This window comes from Mus pahari, chromosome X (genome assembly GCF_900095145.1).
Source record: "Mus pahari chromosome X, PAHARI_EIJ_v1.1, whole genome shotgun sequence".
Lineage (NCBI taxonomy): Eukaryota > Metazoa > Chordata > Mammalia > Rodentia > Muridae > Mus > Mus pahari.
The window spans coordinates 52,715,424-52,724,454 of NC_034613.1; positions in this window are offsets into that span (position 1 = coordinate 52,715,424).

Genomic DNA, 9,031 nt, shown 5'->3' on the forward strand with positions numbered 1-9,031 from the left:
ATAGGAAACTTTTGGGATAGCATTTGAAATGTAAATAAAGAAAATAATAATAATAATAAAAATAAAATTTAAAAAAAAGAAAAAAAATAATAAGTAGGAATCAAAAAAAAAAAAACAAACAAAGCTCAGGTAGACAGCACATGTTGGTGAAGATGTGGACAAAGAAGAACACTCCTCCATTGCTAGTGGAATTGCAAACCTGTACAACCACTCTGGTAATCAATCTGGAGGTTCTTCAGAAGATTGGAAATAGATCTACCTGAATACCCAGCTATTCCACTCTTGGACATATACCCCAAAGATGCCTCCCTCTATGCCACAGGGGCACGTGTTCCACTATGTTCATAGTGGCCTTATGTGTGATAGTCAGAAGCTGGAGACAACCCAGATGCCCCGCAATAGAAGAATAGATACAGAAAATAGGGTTAATTTGCACAATGGAATACTATTCATCTATTTAGAATGATGATATCACAAAACAACAAAACTAATATTCCTTCTAATAAACTACCCCCCCACACACACACAAAACCATGGATTTCATCTTATTTTGGCAAACTACTATTAGACTTGGGGCCTACCTTGGTTTGGTTGATGTACCCAATTACCCAATGAAGTTGTTTCATTTTTGAAAATAGATTTTTATCCTTTTCTAATAGATTATCAATTGCAATGGCTTCTAGATTAGGGTTGGGAATTTATTGTCTACCTGCCACTCTCCGTGTAGAAATTATGTCTGCTTTGAACCTGTACAGGTTGTAGGCCAGCCATCACAGTCTCAGTGAGTTCCTATGTATGTCAGTCCTGTTATGTCTAGAAAAGCACCATTTCCTTGGATTTGAACACTACCTCTGCCTCTTATAATCTTTCCATGTCTTCTGCCAAAATATCTGAACTTTGATGGGAGGTGGTTGATAAAGATATCCCATTTAAGACAGTGTGATCCAAATTCTAGCACCTGTATATTGTATAGTTGTGGGTCTCTGTGAAATACCATCTGAGGTAGTTAAATAGCTTCTTTATAGCCAAGGAAACTATCATTTGAGCAAAGTGACAGCCTACAAATGATAAAAAACAAAACAAAACAAAAAACCCCATTAATTATAAACAACTAAAAATCTTTATATCAAGTAAACAACCTAATAAAAAATGAAGTACCCAACAAAACAGCGAATTCTCAAAAGATGAAATACAGTGGGTAAGAAACACTACAAATGTTTAACATCCTTAGCCATCTGGCAAATTCACATAAAACTACATTGAGATTATATTTTTAAATAATTATTTATTTATATCTCAAATGTTGACCCCTGTCACCCTTCGCATAGTTCTTCCCCCTCAACATCTCCTTTGCCTGTAAGGGGGGGGGGCCTCCAGGTATGCCCTAACCTTTGCATCTTGTCTTTACAAGATTAGGCATATAATCTCCTACTGAAACCAGACAAGGTAGCCCTCTGCTACATATGTGCAGGGGCATCAGACCAGCATGTGTATGCTCTTTAGCTGGTGGCTCAGTCTCTGGGAACTCCCAGGGGTCTAGATTAGTTAACAATGTTGGTCTTCCTGGGGGGTTGCCATCACCTTTAAATCCTTTAATCCGTCTCCCATCTCTTCCATAGGGCTCTAAGACCTCCTTCCAATACTTGGCTGTGAGTATCTGCATGTCTCAGTTAGCTCTCAGAGACTGAAGTGGAAACTTAAGAATTCTTTGGAGAGTCAGTTGTGTTGGATGGTGTTCTGCAGGGCCAAACCTGAAGGAGTTTTTTCCCTGAAGTGGACACAGGTAAAAGAATAAGGCAGTCTCGTGAAGGAACTGAAGCAAACACAGGAGAGAGGATGGTCTGCTAAAGCAAACACATGAAAAGCATGTGATGAAGGATTCTTTGCTAACAACATCAATATATTGGCTCGACTTACATTATAAGCTCCATTTGTCAGGACTCAGTGGACTCATGCTGATTCGACATATGTTCTGAGACAAGACAAATACTGAGGCAAGGCAAGAAGAGAACACATGATATTCAGAGGGTATAATTAGGCCTCCACAGAGTGATAGATCTTGAGCTTGGATTGCTGGTACAGCTAGATGTGCAAGGCTTGTGGGTCTCCAGTCTTCACTGATTCCCTGAAAGAGACACAGCTGAGAATTTCTCCTGGTGTTCCTGCTGGTCCCTCCTAGTGCCTCAAGCTGAGGCTGAGGTCTGGCTGTCTCTGCTAGGTCATGTCACCACTGTTGCTAACCAGACTTAACCAAACTGGACTGCTGGTGTATCCATGAAGTGTTTATGAGTTAATCCAGCTGCTGCTGCCTGCCAGCCTGTGAACTGAACTGCTGATTTTCAGACAACAGAGAAAGAAGTTGTTACAAAGAACCTTTCTAAATGGGTCCATTTCCCTCATAGCATTTCTTTTCTACTACCTCTGTTGGGTGGTGGGCTACAATGGAGTTTAAAGTGTTAAAAAATATCATTGAAAATAGGATTTGAAAAAATTAGTTACAGAGGACAACCATGCTAGGTTGTCCATGCATTAGTAATGGTGTCAGGAATTGGTGCCAGCCCATGGAATCGATCCCAAGTTGGGCTGGTCACTGGTCAGCCATTCCTTCAATCTTTACTACAATTTTTGCCCCTGTATTTCTTTTATACAGGAACAATTCTGGTTGATGTCCCCATCCCTCCACTGGGTATTCTGTCTGACTACAGGTGGTGGTCTCTTCAAGTTCATCTCCTCACTGTTGGGCATTTCAGCTAAGGTAGCCAACACTGAGTCCTGAGGTTCTCCCCATCCCATGTTGCTGGGACTTTCTAGAGGTTTCCCCTATTCCATACCTCCACCCCCAAAAACTGCATATTTCCATTCATTCTCCTGTCTCTCTGGGCCTCTCTTCTGTCTTCTCCCATATCTGATCTTACCCCATTCCACACTTCCACTCCCCTTTCCCACCCAGATCTCCTCCTCCTTCTGCATTGAAGCATCCTTACTTGGGCCTTATTTCTTGCTTAACTTCTTAGGGTCCATGGAATGTATCATTGGTATACTGTAATTTTTTTTTTTGGCTAATATCCACTTATCAGTGAATACATACCATGCAGGTCCACTTGGACCTGGGTTACCTCACTCAGGGTGCTATTTTCTAGTTCTCATACCTGCAAAATTCATGTTGTTCTTATTTTTAATACCTAAATAGTATCCCATTGTGTGAATGGGCCGCATTTTCTGTATCCATTCTTCAGTTAGAGGTATCTGGGTCGTTTTTAGATATCTAACTAGTCAGTACCCCTAGAGATCCCTGGGACTAAACCACCAATCAAAGAAAACACATGGTGGGACTCAAGGCTCTAGTTGCATATGAAGCAGAGAATGGCCTAGTCTGTCATCAATGGGAGGAGAAGCCCTTGGTCCTATGAAGGTTCTATGCTCCAGTATAAGGGAATGCCATGGCCAGAAATTGGGAGTGGGTGGGCTGGGGAACAGGGGAATGGGGGAGGGGATAGTGGGTTTTTGGAGGGGAAACTAAGAAAGGGGATAACATTTGAAATGTAAATAAAGAAAATATCTAATAAAAAAGAATAGAAAAGAAAAGAAAGTGTGGTCCAGTTGAAGTTGGTGTGGTCTTGTTGGAGTAGGTGTGTCACTGTGGCTTTAAGGCCCTCATCCTAGCTGCCTGGAATCCAGTATTCTGTGTGCAGCCTTCAGATGAAGATGTAGAACTCCCAGCTTCTCTTGCACCATGCCTACCTGGATGCTGCCTTGTTCCCACCTTGATGATATGGGACTAAACCTCTGAACCTGTAAGCCAGCCCCTATTAAACATTGACCTTATAAGAGTAGCCTTGGTCATGGTGTCTGTTCACAGCAGTAAGAGCCTAAGACAGTGCCCATCATCTCTGCAATTGCACTTAGAGCCCACTCAGCTGGAGAGAAACTTTATCCAGTTCTGGAAATTTCACCAGCTACTTGGGGCTAGAATAATCGTGGAAGAGGACCTATACCTACTAGTTTGCTACATCCACTCAATTTTTAAATACATTCTAAACATTTATCCTTCTACTCTGAAATAAGTATATTTCTTCTCCCATATCAAAGAAATTTCTCATTGGACCACAGACCATTACAGAAAACCACAACCATAAAAGTGCAGAGAACAAGAGATAGTGTGGTGTCCAGTCTCATTGGATCTACCTACTACTTAATTCATGTCCCCATGGCACTGGAGTCGCTGCAGAAGACGGTATAAAGATGATCAGAGCCAGAGGAAGAGGACATTCCTGTGAATTTGTGTCACCTGTAAATGTTAGAGAGGTTATATGCATGAAGTCTCATCAACGCCGCTTAAATAAGTCCCGAGTAAGGACTTGAAGGATGAATGCTTGCGGGTCTGAACATAAACAAAGAACTAAGAGCAACTAGGGACTGCTGAAAATAGGAGAAAAGCTCTTGCTCAAGAAAGAACCCCAGCAGCCAAACTGGTTATACAATACTAAGTGGTTAACTCTGGGACAATATGTGAGCAAGTAAGATTTTATGTACTACTGGAAGATACAGGGCCCCAAGTGTTTTATATCACCAACTCAAACCTCCAGTGACCGTAATGGGTTCCATTTTGTTGAGTCATTAGCCAAAGAAATTCTATCCTATGGACCCTTTCAAATGTCAAAGGCTACTTCCAAGGCTATTGATTACTATTTTGAAGAAATCTACCCAGTGCCTAACTAGAAGGTTACCCCTATTGAGTATTATTCATAGTAGCTGGCAATCCTTTGAATGCTACTGGAGGAGAAAAGTCATCACAATTATCACTGAGCTCCAAATTCTTCAACTTATAACCCTGATCCGCCAGTCTCTAAGCTATACTGGTGCAAGAGTGGCACAAATATTATGGAAGAAATCAATCACTTTTTAAATCTTGGATTTCATGCTGACACCATGAAATTGGACCCATACTTGATACTGCTATAATGGACAAAAACCTGAGATTAGATGCATCATCAGTCCTAAGGGAAAACCAATTACTATTGTTCCCCTAAAGGCAAATAGCAATAAAATTACTCTTAATGATATACCATTATTGAGACTCACAGCAGGACAATGTGGAGAGAAACTTTAGAGCACTCAGTCCTAAATGAAATGTCTTTATCAAACTCTTTCCTCCAAACCCCAGAGATCTATGCAGAAGTGGGGGGTAGAAAGATTTTGAGAGCTCAAGGTAATGTTTGCCTCCAAGGAAACAGCATCTTTTAGACACAACATGGTTCATACAAATGTGAAGTCATTGAGTTTATACAGAATACCTAAACAGGCACAGGTTCAAACCAGACAACCTATCAGTCAGAAGATGAGTAAATATACACAAATGTCCATCACTGAGGAAGAATGTGTCTGCAATTAATAAACACTGAGAAATAAAAATCTGTTTTCACCAACTAGGTGTCACTGAATTTATCAATCATATTCTAGGGCAGTCCCCTAGCCCAGGAACTGTTGGCCAACACAAAACAGACTCCATGTTTGGTGTGTGTGTGTGTGTGTGTGTGTGTGTGTGTGTGTTTGTAATTTTTGTCTTATTGGTTGTATTCTTATTTTTCTCTTATTTTGTTTTTTCTGGGACACAGCATGAAGTGTATGGCTTAGGCAGATGGGGCGGGGTCAATTTTGACAATGTAGGCAGAGGGGAAAGAATATCATCAAAATGTATCGATGGAGTCCTGAACTTTGTCCAGAGAGTAGGGTTAGGAACAAGGAGTTGGTTTCTGTTCAAATAGAGGGAATATCGGTGACTTGGAGGCCTGCCTGTCACACCTTTGGAAGCTGGAGTGCTTCTGGATAGTACTTGTTCCAGAACTCTTTCTGGGGACCCAGTCACGAGGGCATAGGGGATGAGGGGGGGTGTGGCTACATACTAGTGGAAGGCGTGGTCCTAGAAAGTCCTTCGGATAACCAATCGGGGGGCTCTAAAGCTTGGCATTTGCCAGAGTTCTGGCCTGGGGCTCCTGGGGCCATTTATAGGTTTCATTTTTTCTTCAGTTTCATGTTGTTCTTCTTCAGTTAGGTGGAGATTATTTTGTTTGTTTTGTTTTGTTTTGTTTTGTGAAGGGGCTAGGACCTACTTTCTAGGGCAGGGGTTGTGGCTTTGAACTGTCAAGGGGTGGGGCCTAGTGGAGGAAAGAGAGATTTTTATTCTACCACAGGAATAGGAGTCAATCAAGGGCTTGAAAGGCTAGAATGGCTCAAGTGACATTTGCTGTTGGTAGTGTCCAGGTTCTAATGTAATGCTACTGAGGTTTGTGTGTGTGTGTGTGTGTGTGTGTGTGTGTGTGTGTGTGTGTGAGTGAAACTAGACATAGGTTCTGGGAGAATTGGCTAGGGGGATCCCGAGGAAGAAGTGAGTGCTAGAGGCCTGCCTGGACCGACCATTAAAGCAGGGTTAAGGAGTGCTAGAGCTGTCACTGACTCTTGACTCCTACTGGATGCCCACTGCTAATGTGTCAATCTCGGAATTGTGAGGGTTTTCATGAGTGGAGGAAGACACTAGACAGCAAGTAAGTTCTGAAATGTTTGTCTTTTCAATGTGAATGAAGGACTTTCAGGAAGGAGAGCTTTCCATTCCATCCTAGAAATGGGGGGTGCTAGAGGCCCAGCTTCCAAGGCCATTAAACCTTTAAGTGGGAAGTGACTGTCTCTAGTTGCATATGAAGGAGAGGATGGCCTAGTCTGCCATCAATGGGAGGAGAGGCCCTTGGTCTTGTGAAGATCATATGCCCCAGTCCTGGGGAATGCCAGGGCCAGGAAGCAGGAGTGGGTGGGTTGGGGAGCAGGGCAGGGGAAAGGTATATGGGGCTTTGGGGATAGCATTGGAAATGTAAATGAAGAAAATATCTACTAAAATAATTTTTACAAAAAAGACTATGAAAACACACACACACACACACACACACACACACACACACACAAAGACTACTGGCTTTAATCCCAGCACTTGGGAGGCAGAGGCAGGCAGATTTCTGAGTTCATAGCCAGCCTGGTCTACAGACTGAGTTCTGGGACAGCCAGGGCTACAAAGAGAAAGTCCATGGCTTTTCAGTACTGTTGTGGCAGTCTGAGGATGAAAAGGCTTTCCTTAGGTGTGAGGTCTCAGGCCATTGAGGGAAGATCTATTTTTTTTGAATATTTTCTTCATTTACATTTCAAATGCTATCCCAAAAGTCCCCTATACCCTCCCCCTGCCCTGTTCCCCAACCCACCCACCCCTGCTTCCTGGCCCTGGCATTTCCCTGTACTGAGGCAGATCTTATAGCTTTGGGAAGTATCAAAGGCAGCAATGGTGTGTGTGTTCTAAATGAAAAATTAGAGGATACTAGCTAATAATTAGAAATCTTTCTCTCAACAGGTATAAGAAGGTGCTACTCCCATCTTCCCTAGCTGTTTCTTCCTAGGAGCAGACTGAGTCATGCCTGTGGAGTTTCTTGGATTCAGTCAGGTAGCCTGAGGCAGGTGACAGTGACGGTTTTGTTTGTTCTTTCTTTGTTTGCATTTTGTGAGGGGAATATAGTCAAGTCATCAGGGGTAAAGTCCTACAACTAAGACAGAGGTCATTGTAGGAGGAATGGGGGCAGCCTTTTCCTACACAGGAATGCTTAGGGGAGGGGTCAGTCTTACTTGTTCAGAAAGTTGCCCCTGGAGGCTCTTGGTCAGGTCCTGTTTTAAAACATTTTTTTTTATGAGTTCCATATCTGAAATTCAAGGGAAGTGAAACATTTTAAATTATGGTTTAGATTTCAGGTATCTCTAGCTGATGTTGAACCTTCACAAATATCATGAGGGATCCCAGTGAGGATAACAAGGAAAATTTGGAAGCCTTTCCCTTAGAAATATATACATAGAAATATATCCCTGTCTTTCCCGCTCACTTCCCTGGTATATTCCAATCTGGCTGGTATATGGCTTCCAAGGTTGCATCGTGGGAGGCATAAGGACCTGGTGTTCATTAGTTTCAGGAGGACCATGAATCCTAGAATGTGATCTCTGACAGGCTCTGGGCAAGTTGAGTATTGTATAGGTTCTGGATTCATTCGTGGATGGCTGAAGAGAGTTAGGTTCAGGGGAGGGAGGCTTGGGCTGTGGTCATCTGGAGGAGACATTCCATCCTTGATCGAGAACCCTGTCTCAGAAATATATGCTTTTCACCACTCAAGAATGTGACTGGCAGCTTTGCTTGCCCAGACAGCTACTCTGGGAAGCCCTACCGTGCGTTTCCTTATTATATGTGCTGGCAATACAAAAGATGTGAGGTGTTAAGAGAGGAAAAGGAAAAGAAAAGTAAAAGAAATACAAAGAAACCAAAATGACAGGGGCCTAAGTCTTCTGAACTTTATATATAAAACCCTCTCTCTCCCGAAGAGAATTGATTCCATGCCTGCAATCTCAGCCATACTCAGTTGCCACCACCAAGCCCCTGTAAATAGAGGGATCTAAGTCTATCTTCACACATTCAACTTGTTCTCCTCGGGGTGGAGAGGGCTTTCTGGGTCCGAATAACTCACACCTAGAGAGCTCAAATAGTGCCTCAAACCCAGAGAAAATACTAAGTGAGGAATGAGCTTTTCCACTCCACATAGCCATAGCAATTGCTAGCAAATCCACAATTCCTAGCAATTCATCCACAGTCCTCTTTGGAAGGTGGAAGAAGAGGTTAGTAGATTTGATGTATTCTGACTTCTATTATGGGAATTTAAGGGAGATTTTCATCTCATAAAGTCAAAGTCAGCCCAGCTAAGGGTAGAGTATTAGACTAGCTAAGCATCAAGAAAGGAACAGGAAAGAGAGAGAGGATTCTCCTTTCAGGGTATGATAGTCCCACTGTGCTGTGGCTGCCATCAAGTAGGCTCCAGGTTTAAAACCTACACTGTTTTCCGAATTCCTTTCAGAAATTCTGAGGTTTATGGCTTCACAGAAGGTGAAGGAGGTTATCTAGACTTGGGTAATCATGAACAGAATGCTACGAATTGGGACTAGAAGCCTCTTTAAACAT